Genomic DNA, 20,810 nt, shown 5'->3' on the forward strand with positions numbered 1-20,810 from the left:
TCTAGTGTAGCTGACCTATGAACACTCAACTGGCACAATCAAAATGTGCGCTTTGTCAACAGAGATCTATTCAAGATTGTGTTACATTCGTCCTATTCAAAAATGACTCGCAAGTAGTTGAGTTCCGTGGAGATTGGTCTTACCACTTGCTCTACATTCCTGCCATTTTCTTTTTGTCTGGGAATTTGCTTAGACCAGTGCAAGCCGATCTGAGGCATATTCTCGTCGAATAGCCAGCACATTTCTTTGAAGCGCCCAGCAAACGCCATCCATTTATCATCTCTTTGTCAGCCAACGGTGTCAAAAGATCGCGGCTGTGTTGGGACTTGGTTTCATCTACATCCACATCTGTAGTCTGCAAGCTACATTTCGGTGTGTGATAAAAGGCACTACAGGTAATATTGTTTGTGGTGACTGACTGATCTGTATCGTAGCATCAGGCCTAGGTTAGGTTGGAAGGCGACAATCTGGTTGTGAGTTGACGAAGCCAATGAATGTAAATATGGAATAAAGGTGTGTGTGAATTCCTAAGGGACCAAACTGCTGAGGTCATCGTTCCCTAAACTTACATACTGCTTAAACTAACTTATGCTAAGAACAACACACACACACACACACACACACACAGCCATGCGCGAGGGAGGAGTCGAACCTCCGGCGGGAGGGCCCGCGAAATCCGTGTCATGGCGCCTCTAACCGCGTGGCCACTCCGCGCTGCAATAAAGGTGGGATAATAGCTTGATTCGTACTGCAGTCTGGGGTCTATGTTCAATCCATATTTAACGCACTTTTCTTTCTAAGTAACTAAAACGACAAAATAAATTCAAAACAACTCTGTTTCACAATAGACAAATGTCTGATTAGTATTTAGGTGCATATTATGAAGATACACTGCCATTTGTGAAAAGTGCAACACCGAGAAGGAATTACCGAATAGCGCCACACTTGGTGGAAGTGGCGACGGGTGCGCAAGCAATACGTGATACGTTTCGCAGCGAGATGGGGTACACGTAGGCTGAGCAAAGACCTCTCGTGTCGGTCCGATAGGGTCGGTTTTTGGCCTAGTGTTGTCGATGTTGAGCTGTCACACAGGATGGAAACAATACAGTGAGTGCCAGTATGCCTCACCGACGTCAAAGGGCATTTGAGCGAGTTCGAACGGGGCAGAATGATCGGTCTCCGAGAAAAGGGGTTGTCATACCGTGACATTTCGGCTCGCACAGGGCATGCTGCTACGACAGTGATGAGTGTGTGGAAGCAGTGGATAGAGGAAGGTCGTACACAGCGACGAGAGGGAAATGGACCACGGAACATGACCACAGCGCGGGATGATCGTCATCTTGTCCGCATGGTCATTACGAACAGCACAGCGTCATCCACAGTGTTGGCTGATGACTGGAGCACTGCAACAGGTGTGAACTTGTCTGCATCGACCGTTCGTCGCCGTCTGCTGCAGGTTTGACTGGTTGCATGCATTCCATTACGTCGACTTCCATTGCCCAGAAACCACAAGCTCCTCCGACTGCAATGGGCACGAGAACACCGTCACGGGGGGTGCTGAGTGGCAAAATGTAATCTTTTTGGATGAGTCCCGCTTCAACCTGGAGGCTGCATTGTGGAGCGGCATAGTGGACAAACAACAGGTGTGATGGTTTGGGGCGCTATTGGTTACAACAACCGATCTCGCCTCGTACGTATTGCGGGCACTTTGAACAGCAACCGGTACCTACAACTACATCTACATCTACGTGATTACTCTGCTATTCACAATAAAGTGTCTGGCAGAGGGTTCAATGAATCATATCCAAGCTGTCTCTCTACTGTTCCACTCTCGAACGGCGCGCGGGGAAACGAGCACTTAAAATTTTCTGTGCGAGCCCTTATTTCTCTGATTTTATCGTTAAGATCATTTCTCCTTATGTAGGTGAGTCCCAACAGAACGTTTTCGCAATCGGAAGAGAAAACTGGTGGTTACAATTTCATGAGAAGGTCCCATCGCAACGAAAAACACCTTTGTTTTAATGATTGCCACTCCAATTCACGTATCATGTCTGTGGCACTATATCCCCTATTTCGCGATAATACGAAACGAGCCGCCTTTCCTTGTACTTTTTCGATGTCATCCGTCAATCCCACCTGATGCGGATCCTACACTGCACAGGAGTACTCCAGAATAGGGCGGACAAACGTGGTCTAAGCAGTGTCTTTAGTAGACCTGCTGCACCTTCTAAGTGTTCTGCCAATAAATCGCAGTTTTTGGTTTGCTCTACCCACAACATTATCTACTGATCGTCCCAATTTAGGGTATTTGTAATTGTAATTCCTAAGTATTTAGTTGAATTTACAGCCTTCACATTTTTGTGACTTACGCGTAATCGAGATTTAGTGGATTTCTTTTAGTACTTCACACTTTTCCTTATTCAGGGTCAATTGTCACTTTTCGTACCACACAGATATCTTATCTAAATCATTTTGCAATTCGTTTTGGTCATCTGATGACTTTACAAGACGGTAAATGAAAGCATCATCTGCAAACAATCTAAGACGGCTACTCAGATCCAAAAGCTCCCATGTCGTTAACATACATCAGGGACAATGCAGGGCCTATCACGTTTCATTCGGGAACGCCGGATATTACTTCCGTTTTACTCGATAACTTTCCGTCTGTTACTACGAGTACGAACTGTGACCTTTCTGGCAGGCAACCACGAATCCAGTCGCACAAATGAGGCGATATTCCATAGGCTCGCAGTTCGGTTAGAAGACGCTTGTGAGGAACGTGTCGAAAGCCTTCTGGAAATCTAAAAATATGGAATCAATTTGACATTCCCTGTCGATAGCACATATTACTTCATGAGTATAAAGAACTAGTTGTGTTTCGGAGGAGCGATATTTTCTGAATCCGTGCTGACTGTGTGTCAATAAATCGTGCTCTTTGAGGTATTTCATAATTCTCGAATGCAGTATATTTTCCAAAACCCTACGGCAAAATCGACGTTAGTGATATGGGCCTGTAATTCAAAGGATTACTTCAACTTCTCTTTTTGAGTATTGGTGTGACATGAGCAATTTTCCAGTCTTTAGGTATGGATCTTCCTGTGAGAGAGTGGTTGTATATAATTGATAAATATGGAGCTATTGTAGCGGCATACTCTGAGAGGAACCTGATTGGTATACAATCTGGACCGGAAGCCTTGCCTTTATTAAGTGATTTAAGCTGCTTTGCTACACCGAGGATATCTACTTCTATGCTTCTCATCTTGCCGGTTGTTCTTGATTGGAATTCAAGAATATTTACTTCGTCTTCTTTGATGAAGGAGTTTCGGAAAACCGTGTTTAATAACTCTGCTTTAGTGGCACAGTCATCAGTGACTTCAACGTTGTCGCGCAGTGAAGGTATTGGTTGTGTCTTTCCACATGTGTGCTTTATGTATGATCAGAATCTCTTTGGGTTTTGTGCCAAATTTCGAGAGAGAGTTTCATTGTGGAAATTATGAAAAGCATCTCGCACTGAAGTTCGCTCTATCTTTCTAACTTCTACAAAACTTTGCCAATCTTGAGGATTTTGCGTTCTTTGAAATTTGTCATGCTGTTCCCGTTGCTTCTGCAACAGCGATCTGACCAGTTTTTTGTGCCATTGGGGAACAGTACCATCACTTATTAATTTATGTGGTATATATCCCTCAACCGCTGGCGACACTATCTCTTTGAAATCATTCCACATCTTTTCTACGCTTACACGATCAGATTGGAAGGAGTATATACTTTGCGTTTCTGTTCGGTGGTTGTAGGTGTTACGGTATTCAGCCTAGCAGCAACTGCCTTGTGGTCGCTAATTCCTGTATTCGTCACGATACTCACTATTTGTCCAGGATTACTTGTTGCTAAGAGGTAAATCATACTTTCGCAACCATTTACGCTTCGAGTGGGCTCATGAACTAATTGTTCAAAATAGTTTTCTGAGAAAGCATTCAGTAGAATTTCGGATGGCGTTTAATGCCTGCCGCCGGCTTTAAACGTATCATTTTTGCATCATATCGAGGGTAGATTGAAACGGAGGTTGTAGAGCCTGAGGTATTCCCCCTCATTCAGGCATCTCCACAGGCCACATTTCAACAGGACAATGTCCGGGCACATATTGCGAGGAATGTATAGGCCTTCTTCGAAGAGCGATGGGCACCATTGCTTCCACGGCCTGCACGTTCGTCAGACATGTCGCCCATGGAACATGTCTGGGATATGGCACCTGGTGCGTCACGGTCCTCCAGTAACTGGTGTAACGGATTTGTGGCCTCGGATACAATCTTCGTGGAGGGAAATCCCTCAGGAACGCATTCAGAAACTTATTGATTCAATGGCACTGCTTATAGCAGCTCTAATTGCAGCGCATGGCGGCCAGACTACATACTGAATAGTAGGGCTCAAAGGACATGAACAGATTTGGAAAGGTAATCATTTGTTACGTGTCATGTTCCTAACCTGTGGTATTAAATTAATTGAATTTATGCGTTTCCTTCGTGGTGTTGAATTTCCACAAACGAGAGTGTATTTAAAACTTCCTGGCAGATTAAAACTGTGTGCCGGACCGAGACTCGAACTCGGGACCTTTGCCTTTCGCGGGCAAGTGAAAGTTCGAGTCCCGATCCGGCACACAGTTCTAATCTTCCAGGAAGTTTCATATCAGCGCACATTCCGCTGCAGAGTGAAAATTTCATTCTGGGTAGTGTATTTAGTATGTCAACTACGCCACTGTGAATGGTGCGAGGAAAGAGCGGCTATTGATAGTCTCTTTAAATTCGCCGGCCGCGGTGGCCGAGCGGTTCTAGGCACTTCAGTCCAGAACCGCGCGACTGCTACGGTCGCAAGTTCGAATCCTGCCTCGGACATGGATGTGAGTGATGTCCTTAGGTTGCTTAGGTTTATATAGTTCTACGTTCTATGGGACTGATGACCTCAGATGTTACGTCCCATAGTGCTCAGAGCCATTTGAACCATTTTTGAGCTACCGACGTTATCTACCTCATCATTTATAATTTACATGTATACACTACCTGCCAAAAAAATGCAACAGCCAGAAAGTGGAGGAGGAAAAGGAATGAAACATCGTGGGCTGAAAAGGTGATGTTATTGCAGTGATTACAATATCGAATCAAATGTGTAAAGAAACCGGTAGCGTGAGTCCACCTACCAGTAGGAGTTTTCATACTCTTAGGCCTGAATGCATGAACTGATTCGGTTGGAACGGGTGTCATAAGGCCGTTGTATCCTCCCCTGAGGCAAACTGGCCCACAGCTGTTTTAACTGGTCCGTGATATCTTGGACGCGGGCCAAGTGGCGAAGTTGACGTCCGAGGTGGCACGCGTTCTGTAGGGAAGTACAACATCACGCAGATAGTTCATAGAGACATGTGCCGTGTGTGGAAGAGTGTTGTCTTGTTGAAAAATTTCACCACGATATAGTGGCAAGAGACGTAACACATGAGGATGGAGAATGTCCGTAGCTGACGTTTGTGCTGTCAGAGTTCCCTCTGTCACTACCAACATTGACCTAAAATCATACCCAATGGCTCCCTACACTATGACGCCAAGATGAGCACCGCTGTGCCTCTCCCAAAAATTGGGAGGTTGGCACCTGTCTCCAGGTTACCACTATACTCGCCGACGACGGTTATCGGGTGTAGTTTAGCACTTGAGAACGTAGAAATTCATTTCTGAACACAATTTAACGCCATTCATCAGCATAACATGCTTTCCGGCCACGGTACCGCTTCACGTTCACCCGTCTGTGTTGTGGTGTTAACGGCAGATTGTGCGTGGGACGATAATCTCCTGGTCCACCTGCTGTTAGTCTCCCACCAATGGTATGGGATGACGCAGAATGTTGCAGGGTGGATCTGACTTGTCCTCAGATGGCAGGCGCAGGTGTGAAGGAGGTAAGATTTGCTTGATGCACAATACAACGATCCTCCCTTGTGGTTCTCAGAGTGCTAGACGGGAACCTCGACGTCGAGGTCACTGCCATATGCCCCACAAACCTGAATAATGCACGATTCTAAGTCTGCCTAAACAGAGACCAACAATGGGGCCCCTTTCAAACTCTTTCAGGTACTGAGTCTCACACGAGGACGCGGCATCTCCATGTCCTACACAGTGATCACTCAACTTGTGACTCAGTTAACGTTCCTTATACACTACACAATACCAGGCCTAGTAACAGTACTACATACGAAAAATACTAACTCACTCGGTTGACCATTCTACCTGTCACCGGCAATTGCAACTCTTAATCATCTTCATACAAGCCAATCGTCTCTATGTGTAAGAGGTTGCTTGACATCAAACCACGTTTTCTGGGTTCTTCACATATTTTGTCTGGGAGTATACATAAACCATCAACATATCCGATGTTACTTTCAGGCCCTGTAAAAGAGAACTCTACCACCTTTTACGCAGTCTGTATATTTCGAATCTATAATTTATATTATACTTGATGTCTGTCGTGTGAACGAGCATTGTCCTGCTGAAAAATGATGCCACGATACTGTCGCCTGACAAGTAACACATGAAGACACAGGATGTCTGTGATGTACCATTGTGCAACCCAATACGACGGCATTCATCAGCAGTCCATGTTTTCTGGCCACGGCACAACTCCAGATGCAATCATCTGTGCCGTAATGCCAATGACAATCTATGCATGAGAAGGTAATTCCCTTGCCCTGCTGCTGATAGTCTCTGACAAGTGGTGTGGGATGACACTATGTGGCAGGGAGTCCATTATTTGTTCTCAGATGTCAGGCGTAGACGTGAAGCGGTTGCGTCATCCTTGATGCACAATACTGTGGTCGTCCCTCGTGTTGGTGACATGGCCGACCAGACTCTTGACGACGCTTGCCCTCGTGTCCCCATGCAGTCCAACATTGGGCCACTGTCAGATCTCAAAGCCTCACAAATCTGGTTATTGCACGACTCAACGACCAGATGGAGATTCACGAAATGGTTCTGAGCACTATGGGACTTAACTTCTGAGGTCATCAGTCCCCTAGAACTTAGAACTATTTAAACCTAATTAACCTAAGGACATCACACACATCCATGCCAAAGGCAGGATTCGAACCTGCGACTGTAGCAATTGTGTGGTTCCAGATGGCAGCGCCTAGAACCGCTTGGCCACTCTGGTCGGCGGAGACTCACAATAAAACCTGGTTTAAGCTCTGTCAGGTGCTAATAACACGGCCTTGCCGCAATGGTAACAGTGGTTCCCTTCACATCACCGAAGTTAAGCGCTGTCGGGCTGCGTTAGCACTTGGATGGGTGACCATCCGATCTGCCGTGTGCTATTGGCAAGTGGGTGTAATGTGACAACGTGCCGTCTAGTGAATGCCAGGCATAGTCAAGGCGCAACAGTAGAGAAAGTGGACGCTTATGCCATCTGTGGGCAAGAATCGAAGGCAAAGCAGAAGTGCTTCCGCCTGGTGGCAGCTAAATTAAAGAACGCTATGTGGGAGACAGTGTCTGGCTTGCCCTGCACTCTGATAGCGAAATAACAAAAGAATGAAACTAAATAATATTGTTACATGTAGTAAAAATATAAATGTAATATTACTTTAATATATGAAAATGACTGTAATTGAATATTGTAATGCTATGGCATGTTTAATTGTAAATAGAGAACTTGGCGTAATGTAAAATAATGTTTAGGTGTGGGGGGAATCCCCGAGAATGAGAACAGTGTACAGGTTGGCGCGTAATATTGGCGGTAGAAGTAAGTTGGCCTAGCTCTGAGGCAGAACAAGTGTTAAGTGGCGTAAAAGTGACTGCCGATGTGTGCTACGGTAACGTTGGACACTAAGGCTTGTAAGACGCGGTATTTCGACGGATATGGGCTGTGAGTGGCAAAATAGTACGGTTTCCGTCTCTGAGGTACATGGCACGGCATGGTGCAATGCTGCGTTAATTGCGACAAGTTGCTTGTGCCAATGGTGATCCAACGGCGTATTGTGATCTCAGTAACTGATGAGGTCCATTGGTGAGCTCACTTCGGTAGCAACGAATTAGAAGTTATCTCACAAGAGTACTATTATGAACAGTGGTTGTTATACCGACGTCATTACCAGCACATTTATATTTTGTGTATCAGTTTGTGTAATATTCATACCAAGAATTCTATAGTGTGTAAAGTTTGGAGGCAATAATAATTTTGTAGTTTAAATTGCATTCCCCAAGTGTAATCAATTATTTAAAGAAAATAGCTCATTATTACCCCATATTCAGTGATTTCTGTAGGCTGCAACATCAGTGAAAAGTTATGATGCGTGAGTATCGGCGTAGCTATATTACAAGAGAAAATAGTCGGAATTAACGCCGAAATTGCCAGCAGACGCCGCTTCATGCAATGGATGGAAGATGCCAGGTACTGTGCCACCTTAATTTCCATCCAGCTCGATGTGGTGGCTTTTCAGTACATTGCCATAGTCAAAAATTACTCCGTTCCGTCCGAACAACGTGATTCTCAACTAGTGTTTTCAGTAACTATATTGACAAGCAGATCTATATTGTTCTTTAATTAAGCGTTCAAGGAAATTGCTGCCACCACAGTATACATTGTGCCTAGAGCACAACGCGAGCTCAATAACATTAAATTCAGTAATTACAATTTGTGTAGTTTACATTAACCTAAAACAAGTTCAATTGTTTATCATGTGTGTTTATGTATTGTGAAACGATTGCAGGCTGTGGTATTGTTTTAAATGAATAATGTCCTCCTGCTAGGCAATATCAAACATACAGAATTAAGTGCTCCCTGTTCAGTCACTTCTAAGAGATTACCAGTGCTACTAATAATCAAATATAGACGTAAAAATAAGTTTGTTACACGCCATTATCATAATTTATTCCAGAATTCCGTGTAGTAGTTGTATCACCATAGGGTGTCTATTCAAACATATTACACGCAAGAGTTGCTTTCCGGAAGTCTGATGCTGCATGGTCTAATAATAATACAGTAAATTCGGGTAGTGGCATCGCACGGGGTGCACTCAGCCCTTGTGAGGCAAATTGAGGAGCTACTTGATTGAGAAGTAGCGGCTCCGGTCTCGTAAACTTGACTGAGAAGTGACGTGAAATATTATTTTTTCATACACTCTGTAGTATTCGTTGCTGACTCTTGCCAAACTCAATAAAACTGTAACGTGTTGTGAAACTCTGCCCACCAATTTTAACGAAAAAATACAATCATCTGAAATGATGTCGTAGGTACGACGTGCATAAGTTGTCTGACGCCTCAATCCTTGCTAATAGCTTAACATTGGGTACAGACATAAAAATGAGCACATTAAATCACCAATACATGCTCTAAGTATGGAAAAAGTCTTTAGAACATAAAAAATCATTTGCATCATGTCAACAGGTATAGCTGATGTCTCGCATAAATAATATTTTCGCGTGATGAAAGTATACCCCCCTTACACCTGCTGTTAGATTATGGATCCCTCTTAGCTAACCTGCGGCAGCTGTTTGGAGATCCGTACGTTCAGTAAGGCAGTTCTCATGTCGTCGCTCTCCTATAATGCCCATGTGCTTCAACCAACAAGATAATTTGGCTAAATCATGAGGGGCATGGAGTACAAGTGGAACACTGACCAGTGGCATGTGCTTAGCGTGCACTCTGTTCGCAGTAAGTTGAGGGTGGACGTTCAGCACAAATAATCGTGGGTTTTCATCGTCTTGCAGGATCAACGTAACTCTCAATTGCCTCCTTCACTATTACAATGTAAATATGACTAATTTAGTACTGTTCCTTGATGACACAGGTATATAACTGTAGATGACTTTCATACATTTTACTGTAAATACATTGTATTATGGCTTAAGAGCCTAGAAATGTTTTTGATTCGTTAAACAGTCGTAAACTTTGTGGTGACAGTGGCGAGTCGCGTAGTTCGTAGCCAATATGTTGTATTTTCGCCTGTTATTAAATGTAGCAAGAGACTTGTGTTTATTGTAAGTGCGAACAACAGAATTGCGCATCAGTGAATGCATAGGAGGAGTATCGATTTCAAGAATCAGCCTTATTGCAACTACAAAACGACACCTCTAGAACCATCTGTTCATTTGACTAACTAACTGACTGTTGTATAATATTTGATGTTATACTAATTCTCTTTACATCGGAAATATATGGAAACGAAAATTTTGTTGGAATTATCAAGCAATGTGACAGGACAGTATGAACGGAACTCTGAAACTAAGCGTAAGTGGTTGCAAGTGCTGAGCAAGGAACACATAAGTGGAAATGTTAGTACGATGTTACTGTGATTCAATTCTCGCTAATTAAATATATTGAATTTATCAACGTGAGAATCGTGATGGCAAGGGTTAAAAAGGGTAAATGTATGACGTCACTATGTCGAATAACACATACAAAATTACATGACTGGACATGTTATTGGTCGGCCGCTGTGGTCGAGCGGTTCTATGCGCTTCAGTCCGGAACCACGCGGCTGCTACGGTAGCAGGTTCGAATCCTGCCTCGGGCATGGATGTGTGTGTTGTCCTTAGGTTAGTTAGGTTTAAGTAGTTCTAAGTGTAGGGGACTGATGACCTCAGGTGTCAAGTCTCATAGTGCTTAGAGCCATTTCAACCATCTAAACATGTTATTTTGGAGTGTTAGATGCATACATTAATGTAATTAATCATTATAAAAGTGTACCGCGAATAAAAATTATTCTTAAGTAAATGAACGTGGATTTTACATCAGGGATTTTAAAGATAATGAAGTATAATCAACAGAAGGGACAATACTAGAAGGACGAATTGACGAAAAATTCACAGCTGTTAGGATTGTCGGATCTATCGCGAGACCACAATGTATGTCATCAACTTACGCAGGAGTGTTTATTTAAAATGGAATCAGTAAGTGTTTTCGTGAAATAAAAAAGAAAGAACGAAGATTAGGGTTTAATCTCGTGTTCAGTGACAAGGTTCTTGAAGATGAAACATAAGCTCGGGTTGGGGAAAGATGAAGCAAGAAAACTGCTGCGTGTTCATCAAAGAACCAACGGCGCAATTTGCCTCAAGCGATTTAGGAAAACTAGGGTAAACCTAATTTGAAGGACCGAACGGAGACTGGACCTAACATGCTGCTAAATATGAGCCCATTATCTTAGCATCACGACACTTTACTCGGTTAAAATAACAAAAATTTGTAGTTTTTTTTTCTACAAAATTCCTTGTGACTACTATGACTGCAAGTTATTAGTCGTTAAACTACCAGAAGTCTAGATGAATGAAAATTAGTTTACCTGGCTTAACGCATCCGTGAAGTCAGTTCATCTGCGGCAATTTTTACTGAGAATGCTGTGGGTGATTTTCATTGTAACTAGCGTTCGGCTTTTAATCAATTCAAGCCGGTTATTAATACTATTTCAAATTTGATACCTTGTGATTAAACGTGAATAATTTATTTTGAAAAGCGATCAACGTACGATGCTCCACACAATAACCATTGCAATGCATATTATATTTTTCCAAAAGTCATTATTTTTAAATTGCTATCGTATTGCAAGAGAAAATGTAATCTACATTTCACTAAAATTAAGAAGTAGAATCGTTTACTGAAAAATTGTTCTGTTAAATCTTTAACGAGTATTCGGAGATATTATCAGCTATAAGTGTTTTCAGCTGCCATTTTCATTTATGTTTTATACTGTTAGCTAATTTATACATAACAAATACTTTTTGTTTGTGCTTTCTTTGTTAACTGTGTCATTGGAATAGGTTGTGAAATTAATGATTGTTCAATCCTGAAACTTTTCCTATGTAGTACTGATAGCTTACTTCGCTTCCAGAAGTATGGCAAATCCTGTTCGAAAATAACTGATGATAGAGTTATCAATATACTACATTTTAAGTCTCTCTTCTTTACTGGTAGAGTACATCGATGTTAAGCTGAAATTACGTTTGTTTAGAGCCCATAAAATTCTTGACACTTACCCTCCCTATTTAAGGGCCAGTGATGTTGATAAAAGTCTTTCGTATAGGTTCTTTCATGCGTTTTACAAACCAGCCCGCATTAAACCTTATCACAGACGAATATTAAGGATGAATGAAGCTTACAGAAAATCCTTAGTGCGATGAGTTTTTATAGTTTTACAACTCAGGGGGATTTATGCCAGTTTTGGCAAAATCTGAGTGATACAATTTAATATTAACATTTAGTTAGCCGTTGCGTTTTTCAGAAAATGAAGCGCTAATCGTAAGCAGTAGTTGAATTGCAAGTAATGATACATAAGCGTATCAGTGGCCGATACTTAACACCCAGTACGTGCTGAGATAAGCGCTGGCCGTTCCGTGCAGATGGCGGAGACCACACCTGCTGCTCCACTGTGATATGTGGTCAGCGCCGGTAAGCGGCTTCATTACCGCCTCCTATTGCTGCTACCGGAAGCAGTCCTCGATACGTGCCCTAACGATAACGTACCGTACGTTGATTAAACACAGAGGGGAACTGAAACGTCCGAGGCGCAAAATCAACTGCTCCAAAATCATACAATTAAGAATGGTAATACCCAAACAAACGTAAAGACTTAAATGATATACTTACGTATTAGTGACACATTCATAACGTAAAGTGATCAAAATACCTCGGAGACTCCTCTAAAATGAGTAAATTCTCTAAACATATATACACTATGTGATCATAAGCATGCGGACACCTGGCCCGAAAATGACTTACAAGTTCGTGGCGGCCTATATGGCTGAAAATGATTTACAAGTTTGTGGCGGCCTATACTGTCGTGTAACCACTCCGCCACAGGCTGTGCATTATGAAAAGGTGCTCGATCGTGTTGAAAGATGCGATCGCCATCCCCGAATTGCTCTTCAATAGTGGGAAGCAAGAAGGTGCTTAAAACATCAATGTAGACCTGTTCTTTGATAGTGCCACGCAAAACAACAAGGGGTGCAAGCCCCCTACATGACAAACACGACCACACCGTAACACCACAGCCTCCGAATTTTATTGTTGGCTCTACACACGCTGGCAGATGGCGTTCACTGGGTATTCGCCATACCCACACCCTGCCATCGGATGGCCACATTGTGTACCGTGATTCGTCACTCCACACAACGTTTTTTCCACTGTTCAGTCGTCCAATGTTTACGCTCCTTACACCAAGCGAGGCGTCGCTTTGCATTTACCGGCGTGATGTGTCACTTATGAGCCGGCCGACCGCAGTGGCCTCGCGGTTTAGGCGCTGCAGTCCGGAACCGCGCGACTGCTACGGTCGCAGGTTCGAATCCTACCTCGGGCATGGATGTGTGTGATGTCCTTAGGTTAGTTAGGTTTAAGTAGTTCTAAGTTCTAGGGGACTGATGACCTCAGATGTTAAGTCCCATAGTGCTCAGAGCCAACTTATGAGCGGCCGCTCGACCATTAAATCCAAGTCTTCTTACCTCATAACTGTCATAGTACTTGCAGTGGATCCTGATGCAGTTTGAAATTCCTGTGTGATGATCTGAATAGATGTCTGCCTATTACACATTACGACCCTCTTCAGCTGTCGGCGGACTCAGTCAGTCAACAGACGAGGTCGACCTGTACGCTTTTGTGCTGTACGTGTCCCTTCACGTTTACCCTTCACTATAACATCAGAGACAGTGGACATAGGGATGTTTAGGAGTGTGGAAATCTCGGATACAGACGTATGACACAAGCGACACCTAATCACCTGAGCACTTTCGAAGTCCGTGAGGTCCGCGGAGCGCCCGATTCTGCTCTCTCGCGATGTCTTAATGACCTGGCAGTAGGTGTCAGCACAATGCACCTAATATGAAAAACGTATGTTTTTGGGGTGTGCGGATACGTTTGATTACATATTGTAATATCAGCTTAATTTCTATTTACTTTATTAGTAAAGAAGTGAGACCTAAAATGTAATATATTGATAACTCATCATCAATTATTTTCGAACACGATTTGCCATGCTTCTCCATGCAGAGTTAGCTATCAGTACTTCCATAACCATCCTAAAGACAATAAAGACAACAATACTCGGAAAGCACACTAATCAGTCCTTCACATTACGCAAAATACACATTTGAGAAGCTACGCTGAGGAAATAAGCTGCACTGAATTACTGTGTATATAGTATGAAAACTCATTACAATCGGTCACACAAATTCATGTTAGGACTAATCGTTAGGAATTTTCAGCACCTTAAACATCTTTAAAACTAATTTAATCAGAAATCTACAATACAGCATTATTCATACAAGGGTACGTCCATTAATTACGTGCGCGAAAAGTAGAGGGGGGAGGGAACCGGCAAAATCTCACCAGTCTCACCAAATCTCATATAAGACGAGAGGGGGAGGCAATGCATATCTCACGCCAACAATTTAATTTAGGGAATATACATTATTGTAGTGGATAACTCCTTGTTTCTCGAGCATAGACAATATTAAAGTGCTCTCCAACCTTCATTGCCTCTCAAAACTGAATGCTTTACACGACCCGGGATTCCCCGATTTAAAACAAGAGCCACCCAAGTGTCAGATTTCATTCGGGTAGTTCCCGGCCGCGCCAACAGCCTAGCCGCAGTGGTATCACCGGTTCCAGTCAGATCACCGAAGTTAAGCGCTGTCGGGCTGGGCTAGCACACGGATGGGTGCCCATCCGGTCAGCCGAGCGCTGTTGGCAAGCAGGGTGCACTGAGCCCTTGTGAGGCAAACTGAGGAGCTACTTGATTGAGAAGTAGCGGCTCCGGTCTCGGAAACTGACATACGGCCGGGAGAGCGGTGTGCAGATCACATGCCCTTCCATATCCGCATCCAATGACGCCTGTGGGCTGAGGATGAGACGGCGGCCGATTGGTAGCTTTGGGCCTTCCAAGGCCTGTTTGGACAGATTTTAGTTCCCTGCTGCGCCTGTCGAAATCATTGTGTATCAGTCGGTAAGGCAATCGTGATATTCTTTAACGTATATATTGTGTTCAAAACGGATCGGTATCAAAACTTTTGCAATGTGTATGTTAAGCAGCATGCCAACACGCCAGCTAGATGTTAATTGTTCATGGAAGGAAGTTAAGCCAAATTTCACCGACAAGAATTCTCTTAGTGACCTCACAAATCAATTCTTTAGACTGATCTCTGTGTCCTCATTATTCAAATAACGTAAGTAACTTATATCTGCATCCACACACATATTCCGCATTCACCGCAAGGTGCGTGGAGCGGGATACCTTGTACTAGTTATTTCCTTTCCTCTTCCACCCGCGAAAAGAGCGAAGGAAAAACGACTGATTTTAGGTCTCTGTACCAGCATTAATTTCTAGAATCGTTCTACAGTCAGCTTGAAATGCCATTTCTCTGAATTTTCTCAATAGTGTTCCTCGAAAAAACGTCGTCTTTCCTCCATTGTTTCCCATTTGAGTACTCGTAACATCTTCGTATAACCTGCGTTTTGTTAAAATCTACTGGAAACAAATCTAGCAGCCCGCCTTTGAATTTCTTCAATGTCTCCCTTCAGTCCGACCTGGGAGGGATTACCGAGCGAAATGCCGCAGTGGTTACCACACTGGACTCGCATTTGGGAGGACGACGGTTCAAACCCGCATCCGGCCATCCTGATTTACGTTTTCCGTGATTTCCCTAAATATCTTCAAACAAATGCCGAAATGGTTTCTTTAAAAGAGCACGTCGGACATCCTTCCCTAATCCGATGGGATCGATGACCTTGCTGTTTGGTCTCCTCCCACCAAACCAACCAATCTGGGAGGGATTCCAGACACTGGAGTAATACTCAAGAATAGGTCACATTAGGGTCCTGCACGTGGTCTGCTTTACAGATGAACCACAGTCTCCCAAAATTCTCTCAGTAAACCAAAGTCGATCATTCGCCTTCCCTATTACAATTATCACGTTCCCACTCCACTTCATATCACTTTGCAACGTCATGGCTGGATGTTTAACCGACGTGGCTGCGTCAATCAGCATTCTAGTAATGCTATATTCGAAAATTACGGGGTTGTTTTCCCTATTCATCTACATTAACTTACATTTTTGTACGTTTAGAGCCAGCTGCTATTCATCACATCCACTAAAAATTTTGTGTAAGTCATCTTGTATCATCCTAGAGTCACTCAACGACGACACCTTCCCACAAACCACAGCATCATCATCAAACAGCCGCAGATTGCTGCGCACTCTGTCCGTCAGAAGAATTATTTATACAGAGAATAACATCGGTCCCGTCACACTGCTTCCCTGGGACACGCCTGACGATATCCTTGTCTTTGACGTGCACTCGCCATCGAGGACAACGTACTCTTTTCTATTAATTAAGAAGTCTTCGAACCATTCGCATATCTGGGAAGCTACTCCGAATGCTAGTACCTTTGTTAACAGTCTGCAATGTGGGATAGTGTCAAACACTTTTCGGAAATCCAGGAGTATGGAGTCTTCCTGTTGCCCTTCATCCACAGTTCGCAGGATATCATGTGAGAAAAGGGCAATCTGAGTCTCGCACGAGCAGTGCTTTCCAAAACAGTGCTGATCTGTGGACAAAAGCTTTTCTGCCTCAAGGAAATTTATCATATTCCAGCTAAGAATATGTTCAATAATTCTACAAAAATCGAAGTTAAGGATATTGGTCTGTAATGTTACGAGTCCGTTCTTTCTTCTTCTTATATACAAAAGTCAGTTACGCTTTTTCCAGTCTCTTGGAACTTTGCACTGCATGAGGGATTCGCAATAAATGTAAGCAAAGTGAGGGACCAATGCCGTAGAGTACTCTTTGTAATGCCGAAATGGGATTGCATCCGGACAACTTCTTCGTTCTAAACTCTTTCAATTGTTTCTCTACGCCAAGGACGCCTATTACCATGTCCTCCTTTCGCGAGTCTTTGCAATGGTCAAACTTACGAGATACGTATGTTTACTACTGACACTATTGGTCACTTACTCTTTATTCAAATCAAACGCTTTCCTTGCATAAAACATATCTAGGTTGGTTCAAAATCTTGCGCACAAATTGTAGGAGCTGAAGAAGAGTCGAAATATAACGATTTTGGAAGAGGAACTTATAGACATGGAAATAATTCTTTGCCAGTGAAAACTCAGGCATGTCAGGACCGATACACTCAGTGCACACGCGGCTTAAGGTGACTACAAATAACGTACTGTTTACTCAGCAATGTTACATACTACGGAAAGCGTTGAAAATAGTGAGCACCACATTCAATACAGGCATAAAATCTTCACCCGAATACACCAGGCATCGCGCAAACCTCATCAGGCACTGCAAGTAGCCTAGCTAGAAATATTTCTTCGTCGGGAACTTGTGTCACGTACATGAGGCTTCTGATTTGCACACACAACAAAAATTTAAAAAAGCCTAAGATCAGGGGAGCGGGGTAGCCCCTTAACAGGACCTCCCATTCCCGTGCAACGCCTGAGCTATGTGGCACTGCGTACATAACGTACTAGCACAGAAACATGTGCAGGTGCTCGGTGTAGTTGCAGCCACGTCTGACGACTCAAGTTAAGTTATGCATCCTCCAAAATGTCTGACCTTGTACCTCACCTCACTCCATTCAAACGTGGTGGCGGGAGGTATGGTCCGATCACGTGACCGTCTATGATACCGACCCAGTCAATCACTGTAAACTCCTGTTGGTGATGGGAAGCGAAATGTAGCTGTTTCGACAGATAATGAACTATCTGTAAACGACACATTACTTAGAAGGAACCCCTCGAGTGAGAGGTGGTAAAAGGCCAATCATGTCTACGCCATTCGATGCCCCCACATATTGTCTACCATACACACACAATATTGGCTGCTAACAGCAACAGGGGCAGGACTGGTGGTACCCAATGGTGAGCACAGCATGGGCTACGGAGCGTAATGTCACAACGGTGCTACAGTGCTAATGGTGTTGATGCGATTAGACCAATCGCAATGATAAACAAAGCAAGCCTTGCATTATATCTAAAACAACAGTTGCTAAAGTTAACATTTCGTCAGAATGGAACATAAGGTATTTCGCAGAAGGAGAAAGAAGTGTCAGATGAGTTATTAGAGCTTCTGCAAGATGGGTCGGTGAAACGTGTTGTGTCGTATACATTCGACTGTGCGGACAATGTACATGAGGAGTGCAATGATGATGATACGTGCCTAACAAGTGAAAGTAATACTGAAACAGGTGTCGAGCATGTGGTTCATCATCCTTGTCGAACAGGGGACCCCACAACTCGTCAACGTAGCAAAGGACAATCGTTCTCCAACGATAGCCACTAAACATAATTACGTACATGGGAAATCATCCGTAGCGTAGTAATATATATATATATATATATATATATATATATATATATATATATATATATATATATATATATATATAGGGTGGTCCACTGATCGTGACGGGGCCAGATATCTCACGAAATAAGCATCAAACGAAAAAACTACAAAGAACGAAACTTGTCTAGCTTGAAGGGGGAAACCAGATGGCGCTATGGTTGGCCCGCAAGATGGCGCTGCCATAGGTCAAACGGATATCAATGCGCTTTTCTTATATAGGAACCCCCATTTTTTATTACATATTCGTGTAGTACGAATGTAGTACGATACGTTCACAAAGATACATGTATCACATTGGAACAATCGAAATAAAATGTTCAAACATACCTATGTTCTGTATTTTAATTTAAAAAACCTACCTGTTACCAACTGATCGTTTAAAATTGTGAACCATATGCTTGTGACTATTATAGCACCATCTATCACAAAGCGAAAAAAGTGGTCCAACTAAAATATTCATATTTCTTTACGTACTACACGAATAAGTAATAAAAAATGGGGTTCCTATTTTAAAAACACGCAGTTGATATCCGTTTGACCAATGGCAGCTCCATCTAGAGGGCCAACCGTAGCGCGCCATCTGGTTCCCTTCAAGCTAGACGAGTTTAGGAGTTTCGTTCATCGTAGTTTTTTCGTTTGATGCTTATTTCGTGAGGTATTTGGCCCGGTCTCACTATCAATGGATCACCCTGTTTGCTACGTTGACGGATTTCGAAAAAGTCCACAGCAATATGACCGTTTAGTGTGTAAGAAAAACTACAAATACTCAAGGGAAAAGAAGGTTGGTTGGTTTGTGGAAGGAGACCAGACAGCGAGGTCATCGGTCTCATCGGATTAGGGAAGGAAGTCGGCCGTGTCCTTTCAAAGGAACCATCCCGGCATTTGCCTAGAGCGATATAGGGAAATCACGGAAAACCTAAATCAGGATGGCCGGACGGGGGATTGAACCGTCGTCCTCCCGAATGCGAGTCCAGTGTCTAACCACTACGCCACCCCGCTCGGTGGGAAAACAAGGCGCACTTGTTACAAAAACTGGTGTTTTCGGGTTTCAAGGATGCTTGATACAATTTACAGTATGTGTATGGCAGTGACCTACGAAGTTAAGCCCCTCAGACTGTGAGCGGCATAGATTATAGTGATCTCGAGGGAAGCAGCGGATGTTTGCATAATGTTAAACCGAGCTGCCGAACTGGAAGAAGAAAGATAATGAAATTTCAAACAAAGTGTCAACTTGACGATGCACGGCAAACTGCGGAAGCAGCCTGAAAATTTGTAGATGGGATAAAAGAACTTATCCTATCGTTCGATAAGGAATTTGTTTTCAACTCCGACCAACCGAGATTTGAGAAGGAAATGTATTTGAAACGAACCCTGGAAATTAGAGATACTAACAGAGCTGTATCAAGATTAAGTAATATCAATGCCTTTACGCATTCGTATACAATTATGCCAAGTATTAATCATGGTGGAAAATTGGCTGGAAAATTATTTATTGTGGTGCGAGAATTTGGAGGCGTTTTGCCCCCTACGATTCTTTCTCGATGCGTGTTCTTGCAAGGGCAGTAAGGAGTATTAACGTTACTGCAGTCAAGAGAATGAAAATTGGCATAAGAGAACTGCAGTTATAATATGAGCACTGTTTTTGGCCAATAAATGATCAAAATAACTTGTTTTTGCTTGGTTCCTGGTCTGCATATAAAAATCGTACTCGTTTAGAGCAAACTATCCCTTCTGAAATGTGTGTGACATTGCAGTTTATGCCTTCTGGAACCAACGGACGAAATTTATCTTTGGATGTTTGTTTCTTCCGTGCTTATTAAATACTATCGCACTATCTGCGAGAACGCCTCAAAGGATAGCCAGTTTCACGATAAGCCGCACGACATATTGTTTCGCATTCGGTTGCATGCCATCACATTTCATCAGTTCTCGTTATACTGTTACACCATCGTATGTATTCTTTAAGAGCAGATACCTAGCTGAACGTCCTGCTCTGTTTGTAACTCCCAAGAAGTTTCTCTTCGATCTTGAAGTTGCGAACCTTAGTGATCACTGTGTATGCCATTTTCCGTCGGTTCTCATGGTGCAAATTAATGGTTTGTTTTGAACATTTCTTGAGTGTCAAAGATATCGATTTTGTGGTGTGTGACATACATCCCATAGAAGACTGATCTCTGCACCTCCCGTACATTCATTTTCTGTCCCCCTCCCCGCTCGCATCTCGTGGTCGTGCGGTAGCGTTCTCGCTTCCCACGCCCGGGTTCCCGGGTTCGATTCCCGGCGGGGTCAGGGATTTTCTCTGCCTCGTGATGGCTGGGTGTTGTGTGATGTCCTTAGGTTAGTTAGGTTTAAGTAGTTCTAAGTTCTAGGGGACTGATGACCTTAGATGTTAAGTCCCATAGTGCTCAGAGTCATTTGAACCATTTTTTTGTCCCCCTCCCGATTCACAT

The sequence above is a fragment of the Schistocerca cancellata genome, chromosome 1, assembly GCF_023864275.1.
Source record: "Schistocerca cancellata isolate TAMUIC-IGC-003103 chromosome 1, iqSchCanc2.1, whole genome shotgun sequence".
Lineage (NCBI taxonomy): Eukaryota > Metazoa > Arthropoda > Insecta > Orthoptera > Acrididae > Schistocerca > Schistocerca cancellata.